This window comes from Sciurus vulgaris (genome assembly GCF_902686455.1).
Source record: "Sciurus vulgaris genome assembly, chromosome: 10".
Lineage (NCBI taxonomy): Eukaryota > Metazoa > Chordata > Mammalia > Rodentia > Sciuridae > Sciurus > Sciurus vulgaris.
The window spans coordinates 120,292,015-120,308,682 of record NC_136470.1 but is presented as its reverse complement, the minus strand read 5'-3'; positions in this window follow the sequence as shown (position 1 = coordinate 120,308,682).

Here is a 16,668-nt window from a genome sequence, read left to right as displayed (position 1 = left end):
AAATGACCAATAAGTACATTTTTAAAATGTTCCATATCATTAGTCAGAGAAATGTCAGCTAAAATTCCAATGAGATATGACACAGTCACAGAATGGCTAAATATACCCTTTGACCCAGTAACTTTACTCCTAGGCATTTGCCCAAGAGAAATCAGACTATGTCTACCAAAAACATTGTTTAAGAATGTTCACAGCACTACAAGTCACAATAGCTAAAAACTGGAATAAATTCAAATGTCCATCAACATAAGAATGAACAAGAAATTCCACCAGAAAACTCTTAGGACTCATAAGTGAATTCAGTAAAGTAGCAGGTTACAAGATCAATGCTCATAAATCCAACGCATTTTTATACATAAGTGATGAATCTTCAGAAAGAGAAATTAGGAAAACTACCCCATTCACAATAGCCTTGAAAAAAAAAAAAATACTTGGGCATCAATCTCACAAAAGAGGTGAAAGACCTCTACAATGAGAACTATACAACACTAAAGAAAGAAATTGAAGAAAACCTTAGAAGATGGAAAGATCTCCCATGTTCTTGGATAGGAAGAATTAATATTGTCAAAATGGCCATACTACCTAAAGTGCTATACAAATTCAATGCAATTCCAATTAAAATCCCAATGATGTACCTTACAGAAATAGAGCAAGCAATTATGAAATTCATCTGGAAGAATAAGAAACCCAGAATAGCTAAAGCAATCCTTAGCAGGAAGAGTGAAACAGGGGGTATTGCAATACCAGATCTTCAACTCTACTACAAAGCAATAGTAACAAAAACGGCATGGTATTGGTACCAAAATAGAAAGGTAGATCAATGGTACAGAATAGAGGACACGGACACAAACCCAAATAAGTACAATTTTCTCATACTAGACAAAGGTGCCAAAAATATGCAATGGAGAAAAGATAGCCTCTTCAACAAATGGTGCTGGGAGAATTGGAAATCCATATGCAACAGAATGAAACTAAACTCATATCTCTCACCATGCACGAAACTAAACTCAAATGGATTAAGGACCTCGGAATCAGACCAGAGACCCTGCAGATTATAGAAGAAAAAGTAGGTCCAGATCTTCAACATGTCGGCTTAGGACCAGACTTCCTTAACAGGACTCCCATAGCAATAGAAATAAAAGCAAGAATCAATAACTGGGATAGATTCAAACTAAAAAGCTTTCTCTTAGCAAAGGAAACTATCAGCATTGTGAAAAGAGAACCTACAGAGTGGGAGAAAATCTTTGCCACTTATACTTCAGATAGAGCACTAATTTCCAGAATATATAAAGAACTCAAAAAACTCTACACCAAGAATACAAATAATCCAATCAACAAATGGGCTAAGGAAAAGAACAGACACTTCACAGAAGAAGATCTACAAGCAATCAACAGATATATGAAAACATATTCAACATCTCTAGTAATAAGAGAAATGCAAATCAAAACCACCCTAAGATTCCATCTCACCCCAATAAGAATGGCGATTATCAAGAATACAAGCAACAACAGGTGTTGGCAAGGATGTGGGGAGAAAGGTACACTCATACATTGCTGGTCAACTCCCATTTTTCTCAATGCTCTGGGACAAAGGAGTTGACTGAAATGTTGGAATGTTTCTACAGGTTAACCTAATTGAGCAGTCTTTACATTCAGGGGGGAAAAAAAACCTTAATTGGGGTCCATTACCCTGACTGCCTGACCATTTTACTAACTATTCTTACTTAATATCAGATTAAGGCTCTGTCCTTATGACCTCACTTAGACTTAATTACCTCCCTGTAGGCTCTGTCTCCAAAGACATGCTGGGAGCTAAGGCTTCAGTATGTGAATTTGGGAGGTGACACAATTTAGTCCATAATAGCATGGTTATATAAATAAATCCATTTGCTGACATTGCGTAGTTAAGATTTGTCTTTTCAAAGCTTGTAAATTTTACCTTGAAATTTCTGTTAAAAGATAATGAGTTGAGGATTAGAAAATGGTAGAGGAATAAATAGTAATTAGTTGAAATAATCCTTAGAGTAGTGAATGATTTTGAACTTGGCTGATATGTACATGCAGATCCATTTTTCTAACTACTTTGTAAGTCATTCCATTTACTTTGTATATGTTGAAAAATTTTATAGTGAAATGTCTGATAAGCAAAAATAAAAATAAAAATGGCATGCATCAGTGAACAATACTTTGCAGATATAATAAGTCCATGTGACATTCTCCAGAATTGAACTCTATCTCAGCACTATTTGTATTGTGTGTCTTAGGTGGGTCACTTTCTGGGCTTAATTTATTCATTGTTATGATCTGGATCTGAAATGTCCCTTAAAGGCATTGTGCTAAAGATCTGGTCACCAACCTGTGGTACTACTAAGAACTGGTAAAAACTGTAGGAGGTAAAGCCTAGTGGAAGGAAATAGATCACTAAGGTCATGCCCTCTCCCTCTCCCCTTTCCTCTTTCTGCTTCCAGGTCACCATGAGGTGAGAAGTTTTGCTCAACCATATGCTGCCCACCATGATACTCTGCCTCACCACAAACCTACAGTGATGGAGCCATTTCAGTTATGCACTGAAACCTCTGAAATCATAAGCCAAAGTAGATCTTTCCTTCTTTAAGTTGTTTTTCTCAGGTATTTGGTCATAGTGATGGAAAGCTGACAGACTCATCTAGGGAATGTGTTCTTTATGTAGACATACATATTAAGTGCTCTTCAGGTACAAGATGCTAGGCACCATAGTGGGTTTAGTCTACATGATCACCAAAGTCCTATTTCACCTGTAAACTCTGCAATCAGTTCTAGGTCATTAAACACAGGTCACCCTCTCTTTTCCTATATATAATGGTCATGACTTCTTACCTTTATATTTGGGGCTTACTGTCCCTACTTGTAGAGAAAAGGTTCAATGGGGCCACGGCAATGTCATCTTTTGGCAGGTTTATTTTCTACTAAAGTCTTTTGACTACTAAGATTTCTGAAAGATTAACATGTTTAAGAAAATAGATGACAATATGGAAAATTTTATGAAAGGAAAGGGTTCTATTTCAAGGAGCTAAATTAAAATTCCAGTATAAATAAGCAAATATTACCAAATGAACAAATTCAATATGAGAAGTCAATGGACGATTCTAAAGACAAACTCAAATACGTATTAGTGAAAGTGAAGATATTTCATAATAAAATATGCATGCCAAAGTACAGTGAGAACAGAAAATGCAGAAAACAGATGAGACATAATAATAAAGTGAAAATGGCAAACATACTTTTAATCAAAGAACCAGGTCAGGAAGATATTTTAAAAATCGGGCAAAAGCAATATTTGCAGAGGGAATGGCTAAGAATTTGCAAAAATGATTCACCTAAGACATCAAGCCTTAGGCTAAAGAAACTCTAAAATCTCAAGCAGGATGTAAAATAGTCTAGTCAAACTGCTTAAAGTGAAAGATAAAGAGGAAATCAAACAACAGCCGGAAGAAAAAGTGCAACATTATCTTCAAGCACTGGACAGTGGGACTGATAGTTAACTATTAAACAGAAGCAATGAAAGGATGGAATTCTTTCATGTTTAAAATGTTAAAAGAAGAAACTGCAGCCCAGAATCCCACAGTCAGCAAAAATACCCTCCAGGAAAAAAATTATATATATGAAGAAATAAAGAGGTTAGGACAATATTTTTTTTAAATAGGTGACTTTTTTTTTTTTGAGGTGTTAGGAATTGAACCTAGGGCCTTTGTGCTTCCAAGGCAAGCACTATATCAACTGAGCTATATCCCCAGCCCAGGGCAAGTGGACTTTTACTGAAAGAAAATGCTATAGGAAATTTTCAAGTAAATAAGAATGACCCCAGTGGGACCAGGGAAATGCAGCAAGGCAGGAACAGCTACAGAAAGGGTGAAATGGGCATAAATATGAGTGACTATTGACTATATTAAAATAATCTTATCTGAAAGGGTTAGAAACAAGTATACTATTAAAATGTCTAACAAAAGTTGAAGGTAAACAAAGTTTAAGTTTTTAAATTCTTACATTATCTGAGAAATGCTAAAAGTTTTAATTCATGACAAACTAATAAACCCAAGGATACAGGTGGAACTACTTAGAGTAACCAGTAAAGGATTAAAACATTAATGTGTAACAAGCTAACATGGAGAGGTGAAATACTATTTTTAAATTCTTGATTAATCTAAATGAAGGTAAGATTCATATTTTTTTTCTTTCTTCCTTTTAAATGGAAGCAGAACCCCAACATCTGTTGGTTAGAGGTCTACTTTTGCCGTAAGTCAAAAAGTATTGATAATATGTAATATGTTGTACATATATACAATTGTATATATGTGTGCGTAACAAAACATATATATGGTTTATATAACTATTGTATTTAAATTCATGAAGTCACAGAGGAAAAATAATATATAGGAATTCTTTCTAAGGAAAGAAAAGTAATTTCGAAAACATAGCCAGTGCTGGGGAAGCCAATTGGCTTTAAGAAGCTGAAACATTTAGGATAATTTAAAGCAGAGGGAGAATGACAAAATTACTTTTTAGGAGATGATGGGAAGCCTGAAGTTTTATGTCTTCAGGTGAAGAAGGAGCTAATGTACTCAAAAGATGTTTGTTCCTACTCCAGGGAAATTGTATTTGATAGATGTGGTTTTTATCCTCTGAGACCTCACCAAAGCAATGTTCTGTAAAACCATACTGGAATTAAGAATTTTGATACCTGTATTAACCAAATTGCCCACGTGAAGTTCAAAGAGGAGGTTTGTACTTGAATATAACTGCAGCAAAATGTCTTAAAGAGGTTTTTCTGTCTGTATGGACACACACGCGCGCGCACATACACACACTCTCTCTCTCACTGACATGAGTGGGAGTAACTAATTAATCAGATGCTTCACCTATTGAAATTTCAAGGTAACTGAAATGTCTCTGATGAAGAGCCACTGATATTTTTTAAGAAAACATATTAACACTTTGGATGGAAATTTTTAAAAACCATTATACCTCTCCATATATTTAAACCAAGTACGAACAAAATGATTTCTACATTTACTGACAACTAAGGAATCATTATTGTGAGCATGGATTGTTCCACTATCCTGCATTGTTCTCTGGGACAACAGGTCCACAGAAGGGGCTGGACTATTCCTTTTATTATTAATTATTATTATTATTATTATTTTAAAATTCTCCTAATTTTTATAGTTTCACTACCTCGGGTGCAGGCCACCGCGGCTGCTGTCACTACTGCCAGCTCTCCACCTGGTCCAGGTTTTTCTCATTTGTGTGAATTCAGAAGCCGACATGCAACACACAGTGCCTGGGACCTTCAGGGGGACCTTAGACCCTTCGGTGAATGTCAGCCACTCAAAGCGCTTGGACTATTAATGAAATCACCTTTCTCCTTGTCCGCCCACAGGTTTCGGGTGGCACTTAACCCAGCTGGGGTTTCCCTACGTGAACTACGTGGAAATGGAACCTTGTCTGTTGGTTTTTTAGTCACGATGCAGGTGATGTCAGAACCGACCTCTGTCTGAACTGACTCTTTTGCTCCATCAGGAAATCAGTCTGATTTTGTTCTCAGATGCAATCGGGATGGGTGGGGATCGAGGCAGAAAGGAGCGACCGCTGGCTGAGCCACTGCGGGGGTCCTGCTGGATAGAGCTGAGACTGTGTCGCCTCACTTAACCCTCACAACTGGTCCGTGTGGCGCAATGTCCGCTCCATTTTGCAGCGAAGGAGGAAAAGAGTGACAGAAGAAAGCAGAGAAAGCAGAGAAGCAAAGAAACTTGTCAAAAGTCACACTAGAAAAATAGCAGGCAAGCCCTGGGGTGTCTCCTTATTTCCTCCCTCTGTGTCAAAGCTTTGGAAAGTCCCGGGAATTGACTGGAAAGGACCAGTGCTGGGGAACGTACTAGGGTGGAGGCAGCTCCAACATTCCAGTAAAACTGCCGGGGCTGTTAAACTGCCCAGAGAGAAACAGGGGCATCGTAACTTAAAATCCTCTAAAGGAAAAGTGAACGATCCTAAGTGATGAATTGCATATATAGGAGAAAGAGCCATAATATATTTTCAGATGGATCTCAAGTTTCTACCTAGGTGATATTTTTAAACTGCCCTGGAGGGAAAAGGTGGGTAACTGTCAAGGATCAAAATTAGCCTGTGTGAAACAGCGTGAGGCAAAGGCCGTGGACTTCAGTCTCTGGAAACTTTCTACTGACTGGGAATCGGGTAATTTGCACAAGCTGACTTGGTGGCGCTGGTATGACCCTATTGGTAAGTCACAGTGTGACTTAATTAACTGACTTGGAGAACAAAAAGGTATAAGGGAAAAGACGCAGTTAACCTTCTCTGGGAAAGATTAGAAGAAGGATTTGCACCAGGTATCATTTGAGCTGTAAAGAATGTCCAGTGGCAGAAGTGCACTTGACAAGGAACAACGTCAAAATGGGCAGGGGGTGTAGTCCAAGGGTGCAAGGATGGATTCAAATATCACTTGTGCACAGTCCTCAGGGCTAAGGATAGTCACTCAAAACCTGGACACACTGGAAGAAAAGCAGAGGACATAGTTTGGGGGCAACTCCTGAGTCCCACGGGAGTAGAGAAAACATTAATTATAGGGAATAAAAAGTGATTTGTGCTACACCCTGTTACTGTGTGCTACCAGTTAATGTTTGTCAAGACCACAATAGTATCCTATTGTGGTTATGTTTCCTCCTCCATGAAAAATAACCCTTCCTTTCACTTTCAGGGTTGTGAGTTTTGTTTTGACTTAATTTGGTCTGTGAGTCTGTTATCATCTAATAAACTGATGTGTAGGAAACAATCAGATGCTGCTAAAAATAAACTGAAGAAGACTGTGTTTGAGAGAATTGATATTGTCAAAATAGCCATACAAACGATGCAACCCCTATCAAAATTCCAATGACATTTCTCACAGAAATAGAAGATAACCTTAAGATGTGTACAGAAACCCAAAGACCCTGAATAGCTAGGACCAGCTTAAAAAGGACAAAACTGGAGGCATCACACTGACCCATTTTAAAATCTGTTACAAAGCTATAGTAATCAAGACAGAATGGCACTGGTGTAAAAACAGGAGCATAGACCAATTGAAAAGAATGGAGAGGCCAGAAATAAACCCACAAGTTTACAGCCAACTGGCTTTTCACAGAGATGCCAAGAACAGATAAGGAATAAATGGTGCTGGGAAAACTAAATATTCACATGTGGAAAGATTGAAATGGGATCTGATCTCACCCCATATACAAAAATCAACTCAAATATAAAACCACTGGAAGGAAACACAGGGGGAGAGCTCCAGAACATTGGTCTGGGCAATGGTTTGGGGGGCTGGGGGTGGGAAGCGCAAGCAATAAAAGCAGAAATAGACAAATGGGATTACATTAGATTATAAAGCTTCTGCATAGAGAAGGAAACACTCAACAGAGAAGACATTTGCAAATGTGTATCTGAAAGGAGTTAATGTCCAAAATATATAAGAAACTCAAACATCCCAATAGCAAGATAATGAAGAACCTCATCTGCAAAATGGGCAGGCCACCCGGATAGATATTACTCAAAAGAAGACACACAAATGGCCAACGTGTATATGAAAAAAAGGTTCAATGTCACCGTTCATCAGGAAAATGCAAGTCAAAATCACAATGAGATACCATATTTGTTAGACTGCTATTATCAAAGAGAGGAAAGGTAGGGGTTGGCGAGGATGTGGAGAAAAGGGTATCCTCGCATACTATTGATGGGGATGTAAATTAGTACAGCCGTTATAGAAACAGTGTGGAGCCTCCCCAGAAAGTTAAAAACAGAACTACCCTATGACCCAGCAATCCCACTACAGGGTATATATATCCAAAGGAAATGAAAACCAGTATCTCAAGACATCTTCAGCATTATTCGCCAAAGCTAAGAAACAGAATCAATCTGAATGTCCATCAAGGATGAATGGATACCAAGTGTGTGTGTGTATACACACACACACACACACACACACACACACCACAGAATGCTGCTCAACTTTTAAAAAGAGGGAACTTCTGTCATTTGTGACAAAATGGAGCTAGAGGACATAATGCTAAGTGAAATAAGGCAAGTGCAGAAAGATAAATACGTCATCTCACTTAAATGTGGGATCTAAAAAAGAAGTCACAGAAGCAGAGAGTAGAATCGTGGTTATAGGGCTAGAGGCAAGGATGGGAGAATTGGAGAGATGCTGGTCAAAGAACACAACGTTTCAGTTAAACAGGAGGAATAAATCCAAGAGATCCATTGCACAACATGGTACCTGTAGTTAATAACAATGTATTACATTCTAGAAAATTGCTAAGGGTTTTTAAGTGTTCAAGTGTTCACACCACACACACACACACACACACACACACACACACACACAAATAAGTATACAAAGTAATATATATATGTTAATTATATTGACTTAGCTGTTCTACAATGCATACATTTATCAAACCATCATGTTGCACACAAAGATACACAATGTTGGTCAACTAAATAATTTTTTATATAAAAAAAAGTTTGGCGTTTCCTGCCTTCTTACCTTAGAATCTAACAAATCATCTACCATCATTGTGAAGTGACTTGGCTCTGGTTTAAAATGGAATAGCCAAAAAAACCAGTGAAGAGACACTATTTTTAGGACAATGGTGGTCCTTAAGGATGCAGATATCCCAGTGATTTCTGTGTCACAGAGAGGGTGAGAAGGGTCAGTCTTGCTGGATTGTCACTCAAACCACCTTTCAGACTTCTGAGGTTTGACAAATTTTCTTTGAAGTCACCCTGTCAGGTTACTTAAAGAAGAGATTTTAGCTAACTGAAATAGTGTGTTTTTTGAATCCCCAAGGAATAAACCATAATCAATTCCAGTTTACTGATTTTGTTGTCCACAACTGCTATGAAATGAACTACTATTATCTCCCTTTTCAGATAAGGAAACTCACATTCAAGAAGTCAAAGAACTTACAAAGATCTTGCTAGAATCCAAGCAACTGAAAGTATATGACAATTTGATCCCTGTTCCTTCCTCTATATCCCCACTCTGCCGTACCAGACCAATGAGATGCACCCACTTTGACCTACCTAGCACACACATACCTGGGCAGGAGTGTCAGCTTAGCTCCCATAACCCAAGGATGGATGTGTTGCTGGATGATCTGAATTAATATGCTGAAAGTGTGTCCCCCTAGAATACACGATAAAATGGTGTTTTCATTGTTTTTATTCAACACTTATGGTAAATAGTACTCAGCTGTGTGCTGATTTGGATCAATAGCCAAAGTTGGTTGAACCTGTTCCTTGGGAAAATATGCTTCAAATACTAAATTAAAGTTTCTTAAATTGACTGCTGGAACATAACTCATTCATAAATTAGGGCTAAAACTCGTCTTTTAAAAAGTCCTATCAATGTTAAAAGAATCATTAAATTTTGTAACTCTGAATAAATCTAATCTAAAAGAGAAACTGTCCTGTTTTTAAAGTTAAATCTGGCCACATTAGCCTATGCATGACTTGTGAGGAAGTATGCTTTTTTTTTCCAACTGTAGATGTCAACTGACTCTCTTCTCTGACTGATTTAATCAGGAAAAGGCTCATTCTTCCTTAGATTTATACAGTAGCAAAGAGAACTTCATTATCCTGTGTAGGAACTAAGTCCAGCTCCTCACCTGCTTCCTGGGCATTCAGTGTGGATAAGAAGAATGACAGTCAGTCATGGCATCCTGAAGAGGGCGCTAATTACCAGATTTAGGATGGGTGACTCTACAGTAGAAATTAAACTTATATTCAACTTTACACCAAACATGGGGTAAAGGTGGAGGGAGGCAAGATAAAAGTTCTGAATTTAAAAAACAAAGGAATACTCCTCAACACGTAAGAAATAAATAGTTTCTTGCAGCTCAGGGCTGCTTCTGCTCCAGAAAGACAGAATTGCTGCATTTGTCAAATATCCTATCTATGCAATATGCTTTGTGTGGGACCACACAATATTGCTGTCATATTCTTAACAAAACCCATTGCAGCTCTTTTTAAAGCTTAGTCTTCCGTAAATCTACACATTTAGTTAACCTAAGGTGGAACACCCCAGGACAACCCTAGGTTTAGAGAACATGCTTCAAGAGGCACAGACACTCCATAATTAAAATATTCCTTTGAAGTCACGGAGACAGACCCACATAGAGTTATCTGATATTAGACAAAGGTGCCAAAAATATGTTAGAGAAAAGATAGCCTTTTTGACTAATGGTGGTGAGAACACTAGAAATTCATATGTAGAAGGAAATTTAACCTCTATCTCTAACCCTGCAGAAAGTCAACTCAGAATGGATTAAATACCTAGGAATTAGACCAGAACTCCTGCAAGAGCTAGAAGAAAATGTAGGTCCAACGCTCCAACATGTTGGCTCAGGAACTGACTTCTTTAACAAGACTATTAAAGCACAAGAAGTACAATTTAAAAATCAATAAATGGGATGGCATCAAATTTAAAAGCTTCTTCACAGCAAAGAAAACAATTAAGATTGCGAAGAGAAAGCCTACAGAATGGGAGAAAATCTTTACCACCTGCACCTCAGATAGCGCATTAATCTCCAGGATATATAAAGAACTGAAAAAATTTAACACCAAAAGCAAACCCAAACAGTAAATGGGCAAAGGAACTAAACAGACACTTCACAGAAGAAATACGAAAGGTGAACAAATATATGAAAAAAATGTTCAACATCTCTAGCAATTAGAGAAATGCAAATTAAAACTACACTGAGATTCTATCTCATTCCAGTCAGAATGACAATTATCAAGAATACAGAAAACAATAAGTGTTGGCGAGGATGTGGGGGAAAATGTACATTCATACATTGCTGGTGGGAATGCAAACTGGTGCAACCACTCTGGAAAGCAGTGTGGAGATTCATGAAAAAACTAGGAATAGAAACACCATTAGGCCCAACTACCCCACTTCTCAGTATATATCCAAAAGATTTAAAATCAGCATGCTACAGGTGATACAGTCACATCAACATTTATAAGCAGCTCAATTGACAAAGCTGTGGAGCCAACCTAGGTGCCCTTCAACAGATGAATGGATAAAGAAATATGGTATATATACACAATGGAGTATTAGTCATAAAGACAAATGACTTTATGGCATTTGTCTGTAAATGGATGGATCTGGACAGTCAGGCTAAGTGAAATGAGCCAGACCCAAAAAGTCCAAGGTTGAATGTTTCCCTAATATATGGAAGCTAATCCAAAATAAGTGAGAGAGGATAAAGAATAGAAGAAAGATCAGTGAGTGATCAAAGGGGGATGCAGGGAAGGGAAGAGGTACGGGATAAGGAAGACAGTGAAATGAATCTGACCCAACTTTCCTATGTACATATCTAAATATACAGTGAATCTCACCATCATGTAAATCCACTAAATTAAAAAAAGACACTAAATTAAAAAAAGAAACACAAGTAAATAGTGGAAAGATCAGTAGAGTAGAGGGAAGGGAACAGGGAGAAAGAGGAGGGAGAGGAAGAGGAAGCACTGGGTACTGAATTAGAGCAAATTATATTCAATGCTTGTATAAGTATGTCAAAATGAATCCTATTGTTATGTATGAGTAAAAAGAAACAATTTTAAAAAAACATTCTCACTCCATTTCCCTGCTGACTGCATCTTTGTTTTATCCTCAAACCCACCTGGAAACTAAACTGCTCTCCTCCATTTTACACAAACATATATCCAATCACAGCAAGCTTTTGGATGTTTGTAAATTTATTGGAGCTTTGGGGGAGGTACTGTAAAGCAGTACCTTTTCCTTCTCCTTTACTGCTTTCTTTGATGTCTTCCCCTTCTCTAATCAAACTAATTCAATACGCCCCTCTGTCAGTCAGGATGGGGTAGGCTATGCTGCAATACAAAACAGTCCCAACAACACGACTTAACCCAAATATTTATAGAGGAATAAACCCTTTGTTGACAAACTTTGAGATTATCTATAGAGATAATCTGAGCCTGTGCCTTACATTTATATTTTTTACGCCATGAATAGTTATTCAAATACTAAAAATACTGTAATATGCCAAGGTGGACCTTTTTTAATGGTTCCCTGAAGGGGACAGTAAATATTATTTTGACCTAATGATTCTTAAATTAGCAATCACTTCAGAATCAGATGGGGATTTTTTAAAGATCCAGATGCATGAAACTCACTCACAAATATTTCGATTTAGTAGATTTGATGCGGGTTATAAAACTCCGAATTTTTAATAGGCTTCACAGGTAATTCCGAAAAAGGTCCAGGTTTAAGGACTACCCCTCTAGTTCAGGCGTCAAGAAACTATGCCCCCAAGCCAAATCTGGCCCACCACCTATTTTTGTAAATAAAGTTTTACTGGAATGCAGACATGTAATTGTGTACCGTGTAGGGCTGACTTGGTACTCTAATGGCAGAGTTGAATAATTGTGACAGAGACCATATGGCTCACAAAGACTGAAATATTTATTATCTGTTTCTTATTGAAAACTTGCAGAACCCTGCTCTTGCCTGTTTCCTGACTGTTTTAGAGTCATGTTACTATTTGTGATGGGAACTAAGACAACATATGTAATCATTAATGAAAATAACACCTGTGCTGAACTCTTTACTGCCCTCATTTTATACAAATTACCAGTCACATTAATTTTTCCTGAGTTATACTGACACCTATTGGTAGAAGTATTAAATCACAGGTGCTTAAACTAATCATTTGTCCTAAACAACTAATCTGCTGTCCTCTGTTGTTGAAATTAGAGTCATGCTTATGGGTTTTGTAGTAAGGACTCAAGAAGTGAGAATTCACTTTGTACAAGAAGGACTAAATGACCTGTGAGAAGGTCGGCAATTTTAATGGGGTCTAGGGGCCCATCCTCTGGAGAGCTCCTAGATCTTTGAAGACTATAACTCAACATAGCATTTCCAATTAGGTCATTTCAAGGTGTTAGATTTTCTAGGGGACATTATGACCATTTGTGATGCCATGTCTGTCTCTAAAGTTGAAATGTAATGCTATTGATAAGGTCAAAATCACATGGTACCTTTCCTAAGGTGAACCATAATAAAATGAAAAGACAGTTAAACAGAAATCTGGATGCACAAAAACACCTCCAAGATGCTTACCAAGGGGACTGCACACATGTTTGGTAAGGAGACAAATGGCAGAGATGAGACCTTTGGCTTGCAACCTTGATTACTGATTTAAAAAATAATAATGACCAGACCCCAGCCCCTGGAGATTCTGATGTAAATGATCTGGGGTGAGGATCATTTTCTTAAGTTCTCCAGGTGATTGTCATGTGCAACCAAGGTTAAGAATCATTCTCCAATCTCTTCAGATCACTGGGATGGGGAGGCACCATTTTACTCTGCCAGTTGTAATTCAGTAGGTCTGTGATGGCATCTGAGAAACTGATTCCTAACAAGCATCAAGGTGATGTTGATGGTGCAGTTTGTGGACCACACTTTGAGTAGCAAAGAATTAGATCATTTCTGACCACAATTTTGATGCAAGCCCAATGGTTCTGAGATCTTAAAGTACATAAGTATCGCTTGAGAGCAAATTTGAAAGCTCCAGTCTCAGAAATTAAAATTCACAGTATTTCAATTTTTAATGAGTATCCCAAATAATTCTGATATTCATAGCCTGAGGACGAAACACACAGTGATACTTATTCTACAAGTTACATTTTAAAAAAAAAAGGTAGCAGCACTGTTCATTCATCAATTTACACAGGTTAAATGCAGGGAAATTTTTTCTTATTCCAGGTACAAGAAAATATTACTCCAAAATTCAGTGGCTTAAACTAATGGCAGTTTTATAATATCTCAAGATGTTGTGGATCAGGTGTTCAGGCAGAGGTTGGCTAAATGGTTCTGCTCCCTGTGGTGTATATTGAAGTCACTCATCATCCAGCTAGTGAATGGACCAGCCTAAAGAACCCAAGATGACTTTCTTTCATGTGTCTTGGTAAGTGTGGCTGAAGGTTGAGCTCAGCTGAGACTGTCGCTGGGGATGCCTATACATAACCCCTCCAGTCTGGCAGGCTGAGGATTGTAGGTTTCTTTACACAGTGGCTCAAAGCTCCCAGTGTTCCAAGAGGCTAGAAGTGAAGTTGCCGTTGTCTCATGATCTGGCCTCAGAAACTGTCACAGTGTCACTTCTGCTATAGTTTATTGGGTCAAAGGCTCTACAAGCTCAGATTCAAGGAGGAGTCATAAACAGGCTGGTTTTGTGGGCATGCAACCCTAGGAAGAACCCCACATGCCACCTCACAGGGTCCTACACTTGGTTTAACGATCTGCTATAGCATCTTGAAATTCTTTGTAATTTTTGACAGGGACATCACATTTTCATTTGGCACCATTCACCACAAATTGTAGCCTGTCCTAGACATAAGCGTCACCTTTCAATGGGAGGAATGTTAAAAAATATGTGTGGCCACTTTTAATCAGTCACAAACCACCTGCCAGAGATTTTATTCCTCACTGTATCTCTGTGTTTAAAGTTACCTTTTCAAAATGCTAAGTGAGGTAGGTAGGTTAAATTCAGCATAAAGAAGGAAAACAGATAATGAGATTGGAAATTAGACTAAACTCTGTCATGTTTTAGGATTAGAAAAATACGTTGAAAACCAACCACGCTATTGAACAGTTTACTAGCTAGCAATTTCAGCTAGTATCCTCTGCTAATCACTTTTGAGCTCAGTCACTGGTTTGGTCACTTCAGCATTGACCAATGGTTATTCAGGATCATACATAGTGTACCTGATCAGAAAGACAACCAGTGATCACTATATAGGGGAACACTATCTAGGCTCTCAGTAAACCTAGATTTGTGTTTGAGGGCATCTGCCAAGCCACTTAAAAGTTAAGGACATCTGTGACAACCAGTCCATATGCTTTTTGAGAGCTGGAACCAAACTACTCTCTTTAGATACATCAGTCATTTGAACTACAATTTGTACTCAGGAAATATTCAAAAGCAACAAATGGCATAATAACAATAACAGCAGCTACCCCAAACCCCAAATCAATAGAATGTAGATGCAATTAATGGAAAACAGAGTCAGGAAACCAGTAAGCACAGTGCTATGTATATAGTATGCAATGATTATTGAATTCCAATTGCTGATGTGATGATAAATTTTCAAACAGTATGATTATCAAGGAAATTTCCTAAGAGAAAGAATTGAGGGTTAGCAGAGAGTACTGAAAGGAAATAGAAATCACATTGGTATGAGAAATTAGAAAATTAGCCTGGCAGAGGTGGAGAAACGTGTAGAGAGATGTTATTAGATTTATAAGAGGTGAGGAAAGAAGAGATGCATTGCTTCAGGGCACTCAGTCCCACAATGCAGAATCTGAATTTACTCCACAAACTGTGAGTAGTTAGTGTAGTTTTATCTTTTATTTGTTAGGGGAAACAGGTGAAGCTTCTATTATGCAAGAGTAATTATAGAAATCTTCAGCTGAGGCCCATTCCAAAGGAGTTGTGGTAATAAGATGCAGGAAATTTTAAAGAATTGATCAGAAACCTACAGAATGATCCTTAAACCCCTGATTCACAGTGAGGTACCGAAATTGGAAGTTAGAGATCAGAGAGAATTTGAAAAGACAGGAGATTCTTAAGGTTCTATGATGGTGGAAAATTTCCCTTTCTCTCAGGAGACTACCCGAAGAATTTACTATGTTGTTATAGTCAGCTTTTTCATTGCTGTGACTAAACAGACTCGACCAGAACAACTGTAGAGGAAAAGTTAATTTGAGAGCTTACAGTTTCAGAGGTCTTAGTCTATAGAAGGATGGCTCCATTCCTTGGGGCTCCAGGTGAGGCAGAACCTCATGGCGGAAGAGTGTGGCAGAGAGAAGCAGCTCACACGGTGATCCGGAAGCAAAGAGAGAGATTCCACTCTCCCGATACAAAACACATACCCCATAGCCACATCCCCAATGAACCACTTCCTCCAGCCACATCCCACCTCCTCCAGTCACCAGTTAATCCCATCAGGATTAATTAACTGACCAGGTTAAGGCGATAACACAATCATTTCTCCTCCAAACCTTCTTACATGTGAGTTTTGGAGGACACCTCACATCCAAACCATAACACATGTTTTCCTTGGATATTGGAGGACCAATGGCCTGAAGAAAATCTAAAGTGCCAGAGAACTTATTCCTTATAGCTGGAATGAAACTGCATCAGCCCTGGTCAACAGATTTGAAGATTAAAAACTTCAAGCAACGGGAGAGAGGTGGCAGGGTGGGCGGTATTTTAAAGGATTCACAAAATTGCCTAAGAAGGAAAGAGCCAGCTTTTTTTTACCCAGTTCAAAAAGCACCAACATCCAGCCCACAAGTGACAAATACCACCTTTCCTGACCCACATCTCGTCCTTTCCCTTCTACCTTAGGTTCCAATCTGCAGAGTTTAGCTGGCCGAGGGGCTAGGGGCAAGAGGCAAGAGCACAAAAGAGAATAACGAAGAAGATAGCAACTACTCTCTCCCTGAGCAGTCCTACCCAGTTTCTCTTCACTTTTTTGTATTACTTAAATCCCACCCTTCCTACAAATACTATAATACTTCTTATCCCTTTATTTGGTGAGTTGCCTCACAGT